The sequence below is a fragment of the Heterocephalus glaber genome, unplaced genomic scaffold, assembly GCF_053883595.1.
Source record: "Heterocephalus glaber isolate CG9 unplaced genomic scaffold, H.glaber_assembly_v1.0 deba00001104, whole genome shotgun sequence".
Classification (NCBI taxonomy): Eukaryota; Metazoa; Chordata; class Mammalia; order Rodentia; family Bathyergidae; genus Heterocephalus; species Heterocephalus glaber.
Genome location: NW_028258193.1, coordinates 4,715,737 through 4,734,690, shown reverse-complemented (window position 1 = coordinate 4,734,690; position 18,954 = coordinate 4,715,737). Strand labels below are relative to the sequence as shown.

Below are 18,954 nucleotides of genomic sequence, written 5' to 3'. Positions count from 1 at the left end.
AGGACATCTGTACTGAACATCTAAGATATTTTTCTTGTAATTAGACCCTAAACAATAAAGTTTAACATCTATATACATAGCATTCACATGGTATTCAGTATTTTACTCAATCTAGAGATGATTTATAAGATACAAGAAAACGTGTGAATGTTCCATGCAGATACTGTGTCATTTCATATAACGGATTGGAGCATTCCTAGACTTTGGTGTCCGTGTGGTCCTAGAAACAATCTCCTGTGGGTACCAAGGGAAGACCATACTTGGCAATGGATCTCCATGTATTCAATTGAATAAACAGCCAGACAAATTTTTAAAAACTGATCATGTTTCTCAACAGTGTATTTGATAGGGCATGATGAGTGCATTGCAGTCTGGCTGGAGAACACCCAGTTCTGAGGAGACTGTGCTGAAGTTGCTAGAGCTAATGATGCACACAACTCCCGCCCCAGCACAGCTGTCTTAGCCATGTTCCTCATCACCAGGGCACAATATTTAACATCTGCAACTTAAAGGAGGAGAGGTTGGAGGCATGTTTCAGTTCGAAGTCAGCTGGCTCCAAGGCAGGATGGCATGGCAGAGGAGAGAGGCTCCAGCCATAGCAGATAGGAAACAGAGCACCTAGGAGTGCATGAGGCCCTTAGGGAGAGTCTAGAAATAAACCACAACAGCTTCTCTTTTAAGAAAGTCCTATCTCCTCACTTCCTATTATCTATCTTTTTTTTGCTCTTTATTTATACTTTAGTTTTCTCATATAAGAGAAATATGTTATATTTAAGTTTGTTTGCCTGATGTATTTCACTTAAATTTATGGTCTCAAGGTGCACCTATGTTCCTACAAATGACTCAAAATTCCCTTTCTTTATGGCAGAGTAGTGCACTGTCCAGGGTTAGCCAAGTGTCGAGGTAGCATGGCCCTCCAGGAGCGCGACTGTGACACGCAAACTACCCAGCACAGGGCCTTCGTCCTCTGCTGACGCTCACCCCACAGGAGAGAGTGCCCCTCTGCCGGCCTCTTTCCGGAATGTGGCCAAGCAACAGAGGATTGTCCTACACCATGAAGCAGGCAGACGCCATCCAACCCAGTGCCTTGCCCTCACCTTGCCACTCTCCCCTCCCCGTCCCAAGGAAACTCTGGCAAAGGTTCTGACCTCCCCACCCCTGGCCCCATCTTCTGCCTCCTGAGCACCTGATGAGCCCAGGTGGCACCATGTGGCCTGGCAGGTCTCCTGTGAGCATAATAAACCTTGCCTTCCTGCCCCTCTCCTGCAGCTTCATGCCAGAGCTGACTGGCCGTGGAATAAAATAATGCAAAAACCATAATCTACTAATACACACTTTCCAAGACATAACCAGAGTGATGCTGGCCAAATATTTCTGCACGGTGGTCCAGCCAAAGTGACAAATTTAACTTTCATAAAAGTTTAAGAACATCTTAGAGGCACACATTCTGCTGGACAGTTTCTACACACTGAACATAGGTGCACCTTGAGACCATAAATTTAAGCAAAATAAAGCAGGCAAACAAACTTAAATATAACATGTTTCTCTTATATGAAAAAAACTAAAGTATAAAGAGCAAAAAAAGGATAGATAACAGTTTCTCATCTGTATGATCTTCCCATGTACAGAATTCCCAATTTGTTTTTTCCTCTCAAGAAAAGCTTAATAGGAAAACAGATCTTCCAATAAAACAGCCTAGGAAGCACACCTTATCTCCCTACAGCATAGCTTGGATCTACATTCTCCAATGTAAATACACAACCAAGAGTAACAAGACATCAGAACCACCCAACATGGGATGGAGAAAACCACATTACACAAAGACAAACAACCTCTGGCAAACTGTACTCATAAGAAGTTAATAAAAATCTCTGAAAGAATATCAGAGAATAGAAAAAGATATTAACCATTCCAGAGCTACTGCAAAATAAAAAATTTAAAACTAAATATGCAAGATATATTTGAGTAAAGACAAAAGACAAAAAGTAGAAGAGACAAGAAAAAAGGTAAATTGATGACACACTCAAAAAATATCTAATTAGAGGAATTACAGATTTGACAGAAAAATAGTATCATAATAAATCATCAAAGAAATTTCCCCAAAGATAAAAAACATACTGAAAGGGCCTATCAATCCCAAGTAGGCATCTAAATGAAAAAAATAACATTTACATTCTTCTTCACAAAATTTCATAAATAAACTAAGGATCTTAAATTTTCTTGACAGAAAGAAAAAATAGAAACTTCTACAAAGACATATAAATCAATCTGGCATCAGACTTCTCTTCTGTAAGGATGAATTTCAGAAGATCATATATAAATGACAAATTCTTAAGGAAAATAATTCTTAAATTAGAAACCATGTGAGCCAATATATCAGCCATGTAAATGCAAGATTGGTATGTTTTTCAATATTAGAACTATGATTCTAACAGGATTAGAAAAGAATTAGAGAAAATTCCTCCCATGCATCCTCTCTAGTAGATATTCTTTCACTAAACTGATGGGGAACTTGTAAAAAGAAAGACATCAGGTAGTCAAGGCAGCTACCAGGACTTCCGTGATGCAAAATTTTTAGTAGGTGCTGACTAGCATTGATTGTGTAACCTCTTCATTCCAGTGTAGATTACTCTGCCAGTAAGAAAAGTGGAATGTGTCCCTCTTAGGATGCACACATGCAATCTCTTCTTTTTCCTTTCTGTACCTACATGAAGAGTTCCCTACTGCACAGGAGCTTAAGGAACCATCAAACTCAAAATGTCTAGGTCCTAGAAAGTTATATGAAGGGGTCAAAAAGTCCTCATCTGACCAGAAATGCCTTTTGTGTGGCCTGATATGAGCAAGAGTAAAATCTTCCAGGATAAGCTATTAATGATTGGGATTAGGAATTTTATCGTGGACAAAATTGCCCTATCTCTCAGATAGGGGCACATAAACAGTCCCTAATCACAGATTAAAGAAAAGTGGAATTCCCAACAGATAACTGCACACGTCAAAGAAACAAGCAGAAAAAACTGAAGTAAGAGGTCAGAGTTACCTGTGGTCTGGTTGGAGGAGGCGGTCCACTGAGGGGACCAAAGCAAGCTTTGCCTCCTTCAAGTTTCAGGTGTCTCTTCTTGTGTCCCAGTGCTGAGAAAGCGACTAAGACAAGCTCCTTGGAGAGTCACTGATATGAGTCAACACCGAAAGGCTGAAGAAACTAGAGTCTTATATCCACAGGAAACAACAGCAGCAAAATATGCAGCCACTGAAACAGAATGTAGCTTTTCAGCACTACACGCCAGCTTCTTTCCTCTTTCCTTTTTATTCCATCCAGGCTACAAGCACATGGTTGGTGCCACCAACAATGAGATGGGTGGCCCTCCTCAGTCTGCTAGTCTACTGCCAGCCACCTCTTGAAACACAAAGCAGACCGGCCTAGAATTGTGCTTTGCTCGTGTGCTTTCTAATCTAGTAGAATGGACATACCACAGTTAGCAGTCACAATCCACCCCTTGTTGACTTGACAACCAGATATGTCTCCTTAAACCATATTTAATTTACAAAAAGACAGTAGCAAGTTCATAATTGCACCTCACGTAATACAACTATCCTGTGTACAACTGGAATTGCACTAATTCCTCCCCTGTACAGAAGAAAAGTTTTCCTTCAGCAATGGTTACACTTCCCCTGGCATTATGTAACTTTAATGTAGATTTAACAATACTTAAGTGCTGCTATTAAATCAATCAATGTTATGTTACATGGTGTAAGAATACAAAGACAGAAAACAAAGATATCTGCATAACGTGTGTTTATATGTGCAAACATGCTAAAATAGGAAAGAAATATTCTTGACAATTACAATACTCACTCTGTAGCTGGTCACATGGTCATGGTTGGTGTTTATAACTACCTTCTTATACCACTCATTATGTATTTCTATGACATCCAGCAAGCACCTCAGCAGATCGGTTCTTTGCCTCACTGGGTCAGCCATATACTCATTCCTGAAGGGTCTTGACCATTTGTCATTTGCCTGGATTGAGCTGTTGTAGTTTCCCACTGACCTTAAGAGCAGGGCACAGTAAAACTAGGAGATGCTCCAAGAGATCTCCTACACTCCAAACGTACTCTTCCTTACCTCCACTGTGGAGTGGTAGTCCAATTCCTCCCATGGTAGTCTGAGCCAATTACCCCCGCCCCGACCAAAACTCCTGTTACAGCCTATTTACTCAGCCTTTGGGGTCATGAGAACCCTAAAATGGCAAGAGGGATGCCTTAACTTACAGTTCAATAGAATCATTGATATGCCTATGGTAGAAGCCCTTTCCCTCTGAACTAAGACTTCTAGGCCAGCTGGGGAAAAGGTTGCAAGATCAGGAAACAAAAAAAAGTGCTAGTGGGTTACTAAGGATGATGGTGAGTAGTGCCATTTCCATTTCCATCGCTTGACTCCTGGCCTCTTGACTCCTGGCTATGGGAGAAGCAGTACCAAATATTAGACACTGATTCAGAGCATATACAGCCTTCCAGGGACCATTTCCACAGACCTAGCTTGACAGGTATTGTTATTGAGCTACCACCATAAATGCATCTTTGAAAGGCCATCACACTGTTCGATCCATCCAGCTGCTTCTGGATGGTGGGGGCCATGGTTAGGCCAATGAATTCTATGAGCATGAGGTGACTGCTGCACTTCTTGGGCCATGAAGTGGGTTTGTTGGTCAGGGGTAGGCTGTGTAGAATACCTTGGTAGTGGATGAGGCATTCTGTAAGTCCATAAGTGATAGCTTTGGCAGAAGCATTAGGTGCAGGGAAAGCAAATTCTGTCCCTTCCATGAAGGAAATAGTCCAATAGAATCAACCTGCCACCAAGTCATGGGCCCATGACTCCAGGAATGATGACATACCGGGGACTCGGGGCTGGTCTCTGCCACTGACAGGTTGGGAACTCAGCAATGGCTATAGCCAGGTCATCCTTGGTGAATGGAAATCAGTGCTGCTGAGCCCAAAGTTGCTACCATGGCCACTTTGTTCATGAGAACATTAAGCAACAACAGGGGTGGCTGAGGAAAGAAGTTGACATCCACAGAATAAGTCACCCTACTCACTTGAGAATTAAGCTCTTCTTGCACTGAGGTCACCTTTGGGAAAATATTTCCATGTTTCCCTTCTCCCATGTGGAAGTCTGTCTTCATCCTCTACCACAAGCACCTTAGTCACCAATTTTCTAGCTGCTTTCCTCCCACGTCCCTGAGCGTCAAACCAGATCATCAGTTATAGCCCACACTGTGGTGTACTTGCCCACAGAGAGCCATTTTCTTCTGCCAAGCACAATGTGTGATCAGGTTTACTGCCTGACATTCTTCCCGCTGTGAAGATCTCTCTTCGCCACTATCCTTCCGGGGTGCCCTGGAAAGCATCTACAGTGCTAAAGCTGTCTACCTCTGAGTGGTGCCTGCGTAACATGCAGAAACATCTGTAACCCAGGACTCAATCTTCTCTTCCTCTGTTAAATGCCCACAGAGTACACACCATGAGGTCATGGGCGCATGCTGGGAGACAGGAGGCAGTTAGGGACCATGGGCATTTGGGCCACTGTTCATGTGCCTTCAGGACCTGTTCAGTCCAGTTATGTCTATACTCCTTCCACTGATGATGGATTGTTCCTGTGCACGTCTCACTTTATGACTCAGTGGGTCAGATAATACCTCGTTCATGAGGAGCATCTCAGGTCACATGGTAATGTGATGTCCCATGTTCAAGTATTCACTTTACACTAAGGTCAAAGGCCAAGCAAGTTGTTGTTTCTAAATCATGGCAGAACCTTGCTGCAAAACCTAAGCCCCTCCTCTGTAATCCACCTGTAGGGACCTGCCAGAAGCTGCAAACAGCATCGCTATCTGCCTCAAATGCCACTGCATTTGCTCCGTCATGTGGTCCAGTGACATAGCAACCTGCCCTGCAGACTGGACCCGTTCAAAGAGCTTTCTTGTGTTCTGGGCCCCACTCAAAGCCATCGCTTTCTCAGTCACTTGATATGCAGGCTTGGGTAACACACCCAAGTGAGGAATGCGTTGCCCCCAAAATCCAAATAGGCTCATCGGGTGGTGGGCCTCTTTCTTTGCTGTAGGAGGGGCCAGGTGCAACAACTTACCCATCACCTTAGAAGAGATCTCTCTGCATGCCCCACACTACTGGACTCCTAGAAATTGCACTGAGGTGACTGAGGTAGAGTGGCTTTGAATTTTAGTTGGATTTATTTCCGATCCTCTGACACACAATGACTTTACCAACAAGTATAGAGTAATGGCTACTTCTTGCTGACTTGGTCCAATGAGCATGACATCATCAATGTAATGAACCAGTGAGAACCCCGTAGAAGGAAAAGGTACTCAAAGTCCCTGCAAACTAAGTTGTCCCACAGGGAAGGAGAGTCAATAATGCCCCTGGGGTAGAATGGTAAAGGTGTATTTTTGGTCATCGCAGCTGTAAGAAAATTGATTTTTGTGGGCCTTGAAAGGTATGAAGAAAAAGACAGTTGCCAAATCAGTAGCTGCACACCAGTTACTGGGAGATGTGCTAATCTGCTCATGTAAGAAAACTGCATCTGGTTCAGCAGCTGCAACTGGAGCCGCCACGTGATTAATTTACAGAAATCCACCGTCACTCTGCACAGAACAAAGGGGAGAGTTACACAGGGGTGGGGAGGAAACCACAACCCCTGCATCTTTCAAGGCTTTGGTGGTGCCCTAAATCCTGCAATTCTTCCAAGAATGTGATATTATTTTGTATTTATTGTTTACTTGGATAAAGGCAGCTCTAGTGCGTTCATTCAGCCTTTCCCACCGTAAAAGCCCTCTCATATCACAGATTAGGGAACCAACATGGAGATTCTACCAAGTACTGAGTATCTATTCCATTCTGAAACCAGGGAAAGAACCACAGGACAGATTTGGGGACACACTGAACCCACTGTGAGCCAGACCTGGGCTAAAACTCCAGTGCTCTTCTGACACCCAGAGGCCCTGCTCTTGCTGGAGGGCCACAAGGTTCCAAAAACCTTGGAATCAGCTTTGGTCAGAAGGAGTGTCCAGCAGTCCCTGAAATGTCTGATCAGTTCCTTTTATGCAATGTGTGGTTGCCCTGGTGGGCCATAGGCCCTCTTGGGGAAGGATAGGGAAAGATTAACAGTGTAACTCTGATAGTGCATCTAAGTCCATCCTCAATGGGGATCTGGCCTCTCTTTCATTCAATGGCTTCTGTGTCCATAAACTGGGTGAAATCTGGAATTTGGCTGAGGAACTGTGAATCTCTGTGGCTATAATTTAAGATAGATTTTTGTTCATGTGCTCTACAAGTTTTCTGCTTATATAAATCCAGTAAAACTTTAGGAGGTGTTCTACTTATTTCACCTCTGGAAATACAATGGTTATTAGCCAATCCCATGGGTCCACCTGAGTCAGACCATTGTGAGCATTGCTTTGCCTCTGCTGTCCTTTACAGTCAGGACACTTCGCCTTGCCTTAGCTGTTGAGCACTGACACTTGGCCCTTGCCTCTCTCGGACCCAATATATTCAGCACATTTATGTTTCTCAATGAAGTGACAGTGGTCCCCACCCTAAGAGGGTCTGGCATACAGAGAACAGCGATGACAGAGCCCTTCAAATATGTTTCTTGAGGTATTAGCGAAGGGTACATTTTCTGGGCCCTCCCAGTATGGAGTAGGGTTAACCTGGCAAATCCACTCCAACATTCCCATCTCCTTGGGCTTTGAACGACCTCATCAAGAGTAAAACAAGGAATAGCATCATCACCTGCAGCTCAGTCACAGCGGGTCATCTTCTGATCCATATTTCAGCCAACCAACCAAATGGACTAAGCACCGTTTTAAATTCCACAATCTGCAACATTAAATTCATAATCACTGATTAATGGACCCAAGTCGAGTAATTCAGCCTGATCCTGGTTTGTTTCTTCTACCATTCTCCATTCCCACACAAAATAATCTTATCAGAATTTGGGAATTCCGTGTCCCCACCCTCATCAGGTTCCTCCCATTTGCCTACAATCCAGTTTAAGCACCCTCATTTAAACCGCTGATAACCTTGCAGGATGATATTTAAACTCATGCTGTAATTCCACCAACTGAATGCTGACACTTGTGTTTGGTTTTTAGCAAGCTTAGGCCCACAGCTTCAGAGCAAAAGATTCTCCTTCAGCCCACACTTAGAAGCAGTCAGTTGTGGGGGTTTTTTTGTATATCCTTTTATTGGTACATTTTAGGTGTACAATATAATGACATTCATCATTGGAAATTTGCACTTGTGCATAATCCATCTTGGTTCTTATTTTTTCCCCCTTCCCCTGCCCCCCTTCAACCCCTCCATCCCTCCCTATTTACAAAGACTTTGTTTCCATTTTTTCATTTTCTCATATTAATTCCATTCCTTTCTTTCCTTTCACCTACCCCTCCCAATTCCCCCTCCCCTTTGCCCCTTTTCTTCCTATTTCACATTATCTATTATACCTTTTAGTCCTTATTTACTGTTTCTCACACTAGAGAAACTACTTGGTATTTACACATGTGTGTCCTATTTCACTTACGAGTATTCAATGTGGATCCATTTAGCTATAGATGTCTCTAATTTCTCATTTTTTATGGCTGAGTAGTACTCCATTTTATTTTTTAAAACCCATATTTTCTTTATCCAGTCTCCAGTTGATGGGCATTTGGGCTGCTTCCAAGTTTTAGCTATTATAAATTGTGCTATGAACATGGGTGCACATATATTGCTGTGGTATGATTCTTATAATTCTTTGGGGAAGATCCCCAGCAGTGGAATAGCAGGGTCAAATGGGACTTCCAGTACTAGTTCTTTGAGCTATCTCCATACTGATTTCCACAGTGGTTGCACCAGTGTACACTCCCACCAGCAGTGAAGCAGTGTTCCTCTTTCCCCACAACCCCGCCAGCATTTGTTATTGGCTGATTTCATGATAGCAGCCATTCTTTCTGGGGTGAGGTGGAATCTCAGTGTTGTTTTCATTTGCATCTCTAGAATGACCAGTAATGTTGAACACTTTTTCATGTTTATCTGCTATTTCTACTTCTTTGTCTGAGAAATGTCTGTTCATTTCAGATGCCCATTTTTGGATTGGGTCTTTAAATCTGGGAGGTCTGATTTTTTTTAAGTTCTGTATAGATTCGAGATAGTAGACCTTTGTCTGAGAAACAGCAGGTGAAGTTTTCCCACATTGTGGGTTGTCTCTTCACACTGTTGGTGGTTTCTCTTGCTGTGCAGAAGCTTTTTAATAAGAAGAGATCTCACTTGTTGATTGTGCTAGTTCACAGGCAACTGAGGTTTTGTTCATAAAATCTTTTCCTACACCAATGTCTTTAAGAGTTCTACCTAACTTCTGTTCCAGGCAATTCAGCGTTTCTATTTTAATATTTAGATCCTAATCCATTTCGATTTTAGTTTAGTGCAAGTTTAGTTTAAGGGCATTTTAGAACCACAAACAGGCTCTAAACATTGTACTTGAGAATGAAAATTCTCATCAGCATGGTCTCCCCATGTAAAAAAAAAATTCTAATTGGTTTTATCTCTCAAAACAAAAAGTTTATTGGGGAAACATAGAAAACACACCCTGCCTCCCTAGGACACTGTGTGGATCTACACCCTTCGGTGTAAATACACAACTCAGAAAAACAAGACAGCGGGAGCCCCCAGCACATGGTGAAGAAAGCAACATTACACAAACACAAAAGGCCTCTGACAAATGCATCTATGAGAAAATAATAAAATGCTGTGGAAGAAGATCAGACAAAAGAAAGAACTTATTAGCCACTTAATAATTATTGGCAAAATTTTAAAATAAAACCTGCAAGACGAATTTGCATTAAGTACCAAAGACTAAGAAATGGAAGGGATGAGAAACAACATAAAAAAGTATTGATGATACACTCAAAAATTTTCTCAATACAGGAGTTTCAAAAAAGAGGACAGAATAAAATTAGGAGAAGAGATTATCAAAGAAATATGAATGAAATGTTCCCAAAGATAAAGGAATATATAATTTCTGAATTGAAGAGCTTATCCAATGCCAAGAAAACAAGAGAATGAAATAAGATTAACATGTATACACACCTTCAGGAAAATTCAGAACACAAAATAAAAAGGAGAGATTCTAAATTTTCTAAAGGGAAAGCAAACATGGGGTCTTCTACAAAGGCAGGTAAATTTGTCTGGCTTTAGACTTTTCTTCTCCAAGTATGACTTACAGAAAATCATAGAAAAAAGAAAAGTTAAAAAAAAAAAAAGAAAAAAGAAAAGTTCTTAAGGAAAATACTGAAGTTAGAATCCATGTGAGTGGATAAATCACTCAGGTAAATGTAAGATCATGGTATTTTTCAACACAAAAAAGGTAGAAATTTTTATTTCTATATATCTTCCCTAAAGAAAGAGAGTGTCCTTTCACCAATTTGGTAGGAAATTCATAACAAGGAAGACATCATGGAGAAAAGCAGTTACCTGGCCTTTCTCGGGGCAGAGAATTTACTATGTCCTGACCAATACTGACTGCATGACCCCTTCAATCCAAATGTGGACCTCTTTGCCAGTAGAAAGCAAGCAGAAGTCTCTCCCAGGATGAGCAAGTACACATCTTGGTTCTCTTCTCCCTTCCTGTGACTAGAGTTCCCTAAGACACAGGAACTAAAGGAACCATCAGAGACAGGCAAAGCCCAAGTCCTGAGCAGTGATAAAGGAGGAAGGGAAGGAAGGCAGGCAGGAAGGAAGGGAGGCAGGCAGATCCCTTACTGGCCAGAAATATCCTTAGTGTGCTATGGCTTTTCTATTAAACCGCTCTGTTTATGAGTCCATGTTTGTGGTACATAGTGGTCACATCCCCCGGGGGAGTTCGTACATGTACAAACACATCATAATTCTTTTTTCACTCCCTTCCCCATCCCTGCCTCCTCCCTCTATCTCTTGATCCATTTTCCTTTTGCAAAAGATCTAGCTCCCTATTTCCTAGTATCTATCTTTTATTTTGCTCTTCACATACATTTTGAGCTACTCATAAAAGAGAACTCAGCAGTTGCGTTAGGAGAAGTGAGTCCCAGGAGTTACCAGACTGCTGCCCTGATGTGACAGGAGTCACACATCTCCTGCAAAACTGAACCTGAAACCAGCCAAGCCCCTGGGTCTAAGCACTAATTTATAGGTAACACAGGACAGGAAGAACCCAGTGAAAAGACTTCTCATGGAAGCACTCGGTCCCGTCCAGAATGTGAGACATTCTAAAGAAAAATGACCTACTTTCTCCCACAAATCCACAGCACAGGAACAATCTAAGAAAGACAAGAGCAGAAACCAGAGTGTGGGCTCATCTGTGTCCCTACTGAGCCCTCTTGCAAGCCTCCATGGGGCCTGGTCATTTCTACTTAGTGACCAGGGGTCCAGCTCTGCATTCCACCATGCAGGGTTAGATGGTGGCCATGGTGTAACACACGGCTGGAAACGATTTTCTCTAAGGGACCCAATGATAAATATTTTCAATTTTGCAAGTCACACAGGTCTGTGAGCCCTGCCCAGTGCTGCCACTGCACAGTAAAAGAATCCAGAGACGACACCTGAGGGGTGGAGGGCTGTGCTCCAGCTATGTCGATGGACGGCAGTGGGCAGTGGCCAGACTCGGCCTGGGGTCAGTGTTACCACTCTGCTTCCCTGGACAGAGCTGAGTCTGTCCGGCACTTCAGACGAGAACTCACCTGGGTGTGGAAGGCAGCCGTAAACTCCCCATACCGACCCTTGACCTGTTTTCCACATACGACTCCAACCTTGGGTGGCCATAAACACATTTTTGTTTGGAACTGAATCTATCAAGTACGTCCAGCACCATTTTGATTCCTGCCACTGTTTCAGTCCATGCTGGTCACTGTGGTCTCATGCTGATGGGCTCCTTGCCCTGCAGGCAGAGCACGAAACCCCCCCCCCTTCAGAAGCAGCACCCGTGAGAACCCACCAGCCTTCCTGACCCCGTAAAGCACCTGACCCTCCATGACCCGAGGGGGATAAGGGGTGTCCCTTATCGCCAGGTGACTAAGCAGGCACCGATCATTCTATTAGTCATCGCCTCCAGCACCTGGAGGAGGAGGCAGAGCCTCCCACCGTGGAAGGGCAGATGGCTTTTCTGCAGGAAAGAGCAGCCTGCTCCACCCCGAGGCCAGCTCAGTGGGGGAACCCACGCAGCTCCCCCAGCCTCCCCAGTCCCTGGCCCCATCACACCTTGCTGCTCAGCTGCAGGCCCTGCCTCAGAGCCTGTCTCACGGCCAGGTGCCGAGCGCAGCTCCAGGAAAAGCCCCCCAGATACCCACACGGGACACTCTCGAGGCCAATGGGGTCCCCTGCGGGGTCCAGCGGTGTCAGGCCAGGCAGGTGGGTGGGGCCACCCCCCACACCGGGCCTCAATCTGGTAGAGACCAGATGCACAGGAAGTCTGTGAAGGGCACTGCTACCCCGAGTTTCCAGGGTTTGCTTGTGGCTTTTGGTTTTGCCGGGTCCTGAAAATCAGACTGGATAAAGAAGCATGGCAATACTTGTTAGAATCCGTCCCCAGCGTAAACCTTAAGCCATGCCTGACTTGCCTGGCCTTTTCCTGACAAGTTCGAGCAGGCCTTCCTTCAGAAAGGGGCCCCAAAGAGAGCTCTTGCGGCCCCGCCCCAGCGCCCCAGGTGGGACACTACTGCTGTCAGCAGGCACTAAACTTGGGGCTCCCCCGCCCCATCCTCTGGCCCACACTGCTGGGGGATCGGGACATGCTAGGTTTGGAAGCACAGTGCAACCGCAAATACGCTAACCTGCGCCTGGCGCTTGGGCACTGCAGACCGCGCCTGGATTGGTGGGCTGCAGGCCCACCTTTAAGCAAGTCTTCCCGGCACTCAGGCAGCAGTCCTGGGACCCTCACTGGGCTCTAACGACGGCCCCTGGGAAGAGCTTGCTCCTCCCCTGACGCCCAGAGGTGTTCAGCCCAGAGCACTGCACTGGAGCCCTGCTGGGCTTCTCCCTGGAGGTGTGAATTCGGAGCTGCCCCTCAGCCCGAGGTCGTCACTTTCTTCACACTCCTTTGCACGCACACTCACACCTATGCTTGGAATCCCTCCTGGATGTGTTTCCTCCGTGAATTACTCTTACATTGCAGGACTTGGCTTCCTGGATGTTTTTTGCCCAAATATTCAAGTATTTGATTGTATTCCCCCCGTAAACCACCAAATCATCATCCCTGCCCTGCCACAGGTGAGCCACTCCGTGTCTCTTCACAGCAGACTTGCCACGCACTAAACGGGGACAAATTCAGCCCCTTTGTGCAAGTAGAGGCAGTTTGTTACAGCAGCAAGAGGAGGCAGGCCCTGCGGCCATTCACCCTGTGGCCCTTCGCCCTGCAGGCTCTGTGCCTCTGCTGGGTGTCATGAAGGTCATTCGGGCTGGAAAAGCTGCAAAACTGAAGATCCAGTACAACCGGAAGGAAAGCAGTGCTGCTACCCTGCCGGGTGGAGAAACAGGTGGGGGTGATGCGGACTTTGGGACACAGACAGGGGAGCGATCGCTGCCCTCCAGCCTGTGGGGGCTCCTGACCCTGAAGACAGAGCGTGCAGCCAAGGCCATGCCTGAGAGCAGCAAGTGCCCGTCTCAGCCCGAAGGGAAGGACCAGCCGTGCAGGGAGCGGGGGTGGGGAGATGGCTCTGCAGAGCCCAGGGTGGAGGGTGGTGACAGGCGAACAGCAGCCGGACCCGGCGACCGCCACATTTTCACACGAGTACTTCTGCCTGGGCCGAGGCCTCAGCCCGTCTGTCCCTCTCACAGCTCCCTGCTTTCCTCCTCTCCTGTCGTCGGTAGGTACCCTCCTCGCCCCATTCAATCCTCTAACCTCTCAGTCCTCCTCCCAGCGTGACCCAGCCCCAGTGCAGGGCGCATTAAAACCCAGGTGGTGCAGGGCACCCGATGCTGGCCTCCCTCCGGGCTGGCCGCTTAACTCCTCTGCTCCTTGGCATTCTCTAGTACCTAAAAGTGAGTGACTATTTTACCTCCAGCGCTGGGTGAGGAGGAAGTGAGATGTAACTTACTGACAGCGTTAATTTAGCCCAATTCCTGACACACACACACGACTGGAGGTTGACTAATGGGAGTCTCCTCTCGCCTGCTCTGCCCACTCTTGGATGCACAGGGGTGGCAGGGCCTCATCAGCTCGCCCAGCTGGTTGGGGGAAAGGGCCTGAGCAGAATGTGACAGCTAGGCGCCTCCACGGGGGCAAAGTTTGGGAGAACAGAATAAACAGCTGGGTGCAGTAAGGCTGCTCCCCCCTCTGTAGTGCAGTAAGTTGCTTCTCTACCCTGTGTTCTTTTCAGCAGACCAAACGTGAGACCCTAATAAACCCCAGAAGCAGGATCTCTGCACAATATGGGGAAATTACTACCAAGAAGAAAATACTAGGTGGCTTAAAAAGCACGGACTTCGGGGATCACCCGATCGGGCAGTGCAGTACTGGTTTCCCACCAGCCTCGCAGTGGACAACTCCTCTGATGCATGGCTTGTGACGAGTGACAGTTGCCTCGGTTACTCCTAGGGGACCTAAAGGCCACTTTTGTTGAGAACCCTGATTCTTCACCTGGGCTGCAGACGTCTGATGGGTGAGTGGAAGAGATACAGGCTCGGGGTCTCTGCCTTCGAATTGTGTCTGCCCCTTTTGCTCCCTTAACCTTTGAGTGAGAGTCTACTCAGTTCTGGGTAAAGACACAGCGGTTGCCTGCTGGACCTGCACGTTTCTCTCTCTGTCTCTCCCTCTGCCTCTCCCTCCCTACCCCTCCCTCATGCTCCTTCAGCTGCTGCAGCAGCCGGGTCATCTAAAGTCCTCCAGCCCCACCCTAAGGCCCACACTGGAACCACAAGCCAGGATGTTTACACAACACGATGGCCCCAGCTACAAAAGGGGTTCAGCAATACCTAAGCCAAATTCAGCGTGCCCACCTTGAGGCCCAAGTCCCACACAAGAAAAATCGTCCGGAGCCTGCTGGCCAGTGGAAACCTCCTGGACCCCAGGCACCCCAGCAAATGCATAAGCACATGTGGCTCCCAGTGCTCCTGGAGCAGCCTGGTCCCCATTTTGTGACCACTGTGACTCCCCGAAGCTCGAGCCTCCCTCAGCCCAGTTACAGTCTTGTGTATGTTGCTGCAATGCTTGACTTGGCCTTACTTCTCCGGTCTCTGAATTAAAAGTCCCATCTGGCACCAGCCCCGTCCACACACGGTTTCTCCCATGCCCTCATTACCTGTGTCACTCTCAGCTGGCTTTTCTGCTCCTGTGGGCTGCAGAGCTTCCAGCTGCAGCACCATCTGCCTGCGCGTGAGTCAGAGCACAGAGTGGGAAGACAGAGGCTGCTCACAGTGGAGGCCTGAGCGGCATCAGAGCCGGGAAGGACCGAAGCCTTAATCCCGCTGAGTCCAAGTGGCAGCCAGGCCAGGACCTCTGGGAGGTGGTTAGGGTTCAATGGGGCCGCGAGGGCGTGGCCCACATCCAATGGCACTGTGGTTTGTAGGAAGAGCAGGAGAGCTGGAGCTAGGACGCCTGTCTCTCCAGAGCCCCACCTCGAGTGGCCGCCATCTCAATGTTCTCAGCCTGCACAACCATGAGCCAGGTAAACGCACCTTTGATCCATTTCTCAGCCTGTGGTGCCAGAGAAAAAAAAACCAAGATAGCTGAAGCTGAAGAAGGCCCAAACTCGTTCAGAGTGACAAAGACAAAGGGTATTCCAGGTCCAGGTCTCAATCCCACCGCTGCCCATGGTGGCTTCATGCACAGGGCTTCAAACTCTCGGGCCCTTGCTTTCTTCTTTTCATTGCAAACATGGTCATGAAACCCTGAATATGTGTGAGACTTCACCTGGCAAACCATTACGACTGATTTGAGGACAAACACACAGAAAGGCTCGTCCTGCTGACATCTTGATGATGATAAAGCCAAGCTCTTAAGACACTAAATACAGCCAACAAAACCAAGTCACTCTGGCGTTTTCTCCACCTCTCCTAACACCCTTCCCGCCCCTCTCCACTGGCCACCCCAGGGGACAAGACCACCGTGATTAGCACAAGCTGGGTGGCTCGGGCTCAGGGGCTGGAGCAGGGCAGAGGGGTCCCGCAGGAATTTGATCAGAGGGGCAACACATGCAGACAGGAATCTCAGATGGGACATGCATGCCACGGGGTTGTGTTCCACCACAAAGATGTGCTCCAGGCCTAGCTCCAGCATCTCAGGACAGAGGGTCTTCACAGACTCCATGTAAGTGAGGTCACAGGGTGGGCCCTAACCACCATGACTGATGTCCCTGCAGAAAGGGGATGTTTGGACAGTCATGCCTGAATCAGACTGGTCATCACACTTCAGCCGCAGAGCCATGGTTGAGGCAGGAGTGTTAGAGCAATGTGCTCTCTTTTATTTTCTCCACCCCAAAACCTTGAGGTCAGGACTCTTGCTGACTTTAATCCAGAGTCCAAAGCCCAACCACCTATGCTCCAGGCCCTGTCCACCTCCACCGGCACTGACCACCCGGGCCGGTACCAGCCAGCCAGGGCCTGCCCCAGGCGAGTGCACTGAAACTGTTCAGACCAGCTGGCCCAAGCCTGTGCACCCCGCCTCACCTCCTCCTTTCTCCAGGCCCTCCAGGCTCTGCCCACTGTTCTTCCCCAGAACTTCCTGTGTGACCCCCAGGCATGGCACACCCACCTCAGACCTCTGAGTAGCAAACTGTCTTCAATGGTGTCACCTCCTGACCTACGGCCTTGCCCACCTACTTCATCTGTAATACACTAATTTTTAAGCAAGAAATAATCTAATTCTATACTAGCATCCTTAAAATTTCATATTCTCTAGACACATTCAAATCTAAGGATGACCAATGCCTCGCCTAACCAGGTTGTGCCACACATGCAGAACATAAAAAACCAGCAGAAATAGCTTGCATCAGCCGAAGTGCTCCAAACTCCCTGCTCCTTCTAGATCAAGGACCCCACGGGAGTCACCTGGAGCTGAAGAGAACCACAGTCTCACTAGGATGTCCTGAAAGCTCTTCCTGAAAGCCACAGGAAGTCCACAGTGATGTCGTGTCAGTTCCTGGCTCCCCACCAGGAAGGGATGTCAATCTAATGGCTTCAGTGCACCGAATGTTGCAATCTGACCCGTTTACTGCTGAACGGAGAAGAGGAATCCGAGCCAGGTGGCAACGCCCTGGCTTGTGTGCTCCCTAAGGGATGCCAGGCTGTTTTCCAGGGGAGCTGCCAGCCTCCCTGGCCAAGTCAGAGAGTAGGTAAATGCTGAGGAGCACAGTGCAACCAGATATGTGTCTGCCTTAGGCGAACTGCAATGAAGAATCTGGCAGTTGCTCAGAGGGCAAAGCAAAGCAGGGTGGAAGCTGGGGAAGGAAGAAAACGCTTAGGATTTTAAGAGGGTGCCGAAAGAGGCACAGTACAGCCCTGGCTGCAGCTGAGTCCTGGTCCCTGCAGGCAGCTCCAAGCCGCTATAAATCCTCCTGTGCCCAAGGAAAACACAAACCAGACTCAGGCCGAGTGACTCACACACAGTGAGGCGTCATGCCAACGTGACTGTGAAATGAAGTTTGTCCTATCCTCCTGCCTTGAGCAACTGCACTTCTAAAACACCTCGCAAGGCCAGGTAAAACTCAGGGTGCTTGGACTCCTGACAGTCCTTCACCAGCAGCAGAAGGGAAAGGGGAGTCAGCCTCACGGTACCCTCTGCCCCCCTCTTCCCCAAGGCACCCCGCTCCACCCAGGGCCTCACTCCACCCAGGGCCTCGTGTGCTGGGGGATGGACCCTCAGCCTGCACCCCTGCACCCGGCCCGCTCTCCTTGATCCTGGACAGAGGAGCGATTTCTGGTCTCCTGAACACTGAGAAAATAAAGTTTGTTGTTTTAAGCCCCTTAGTTTATGGCCTTTGCTGCAGCAGCCTGGGGGAATTCATATGGACTCTGAACCCAGGAAGCAAAGACCCCACACCTGCTTCCAGGCAGAGCTGTGGTTCAGAGCAAGCCGTGACGGAGGACACATTACCATAGTGACCTGGGAGCCCAAATGCTCGCTGGGAAGATAGAAATGCTGCAAAGGTTGGTGATGAGCTGAAGCCGCAGCAGCAAGGCAGCCTGGAGGGCAGCACTGGTCTCACTCTGAAGATGCTGGCGTAGCACCTCCTGGCCAGGATAAATGGCTAGGTGCTGAGGAACGGTGACTCTTAGGCATACAAATGTTTGGGAGAGAGGTGTGTCTTGGAGCTGAGAGTAAGAAGCACAGCCTGGCATGTGAGCTGCGTGTGCATGCAGATCTGGGGGTCTCGGTACAAAGTGTGCAGCCCGTGTCGGGGGGCTTGTGCTCACACACATGTGGGAAGCCAGTTCTGTGTGGTGAACCCCGTAAGGCAGCTGTACGTGAAGGGAGAGGGGAGCACATTCAATTGTGGACTTACTGCATTTTCCACGCAATGCTGAACTGTTTTCTGGGCCTTTCAAAAACTAACCAGCTGGGCTGGGGATTTAGCTCGGTGGTTCAGGCACCTGCCTTGCAGGCGCAAGGTCCTAAGTTCGATCCCCGGTACCAAAAAAAAAAAAAGCTAACCAGCTGACTCGGTAGAAAACCGTCCCCAAGGTGCCGTGGCTTCATGCCCGTGGTTCACGGTTTGCCAAGCTGAGTGGGGCTCAGCTGGGTCTTCTGGCCTGTCTGGGTTACGTGTCTGCTAGGGATGCTGTGACAGTGTACCACAGATGGGGGCTTAGACAGCGCACATGTATTTGTTGTCCTTCTGGAGCCTGAAGCCTGACGTCCAGACATCAGCAGGGCAGATTCGGTTTGTATCAGTGTAACTATCACTCAGAAACTGTGTGCACTGGGCTCGATGGCTTCAACGG

The 18,954-nt window shown here is 47.7% G+C and overlaps 1 long non-coding RNA gene across 2 annotated transcripts in view; it reads right to left on the bottom strand.

Annotated features, from left to right (window-relative positions):
- LOC106008123 (uncharacterized) overlaps positions 1 to 18,954 on the bottom strand; it is a 54,988-nt gene that overhangs the window by 32,640 nt on the left and 3,394 nt on the right. Inside the window, exons 2-4 of one of the 2 annotated variants that reach the window (XR_015450884.1) lie at positions 15,315 to 15,709; positions 7,801 to 7,887; positions 3,038 to 3,247 (exon numbers count right to left, since the gene is read on the bottom strand). This is a non-coding gene — a long non-coding RNA (uncharacterized LOC106008123). The remainder of the gene's footprint in view (positions 1 to 3,037; positions 3,248 to 7,800; positions 7,888 to 15,314; positions 15,710 to 18,954) is intronic. The other variant, XR_001182634.3, reaches the window with a different exon arrangement.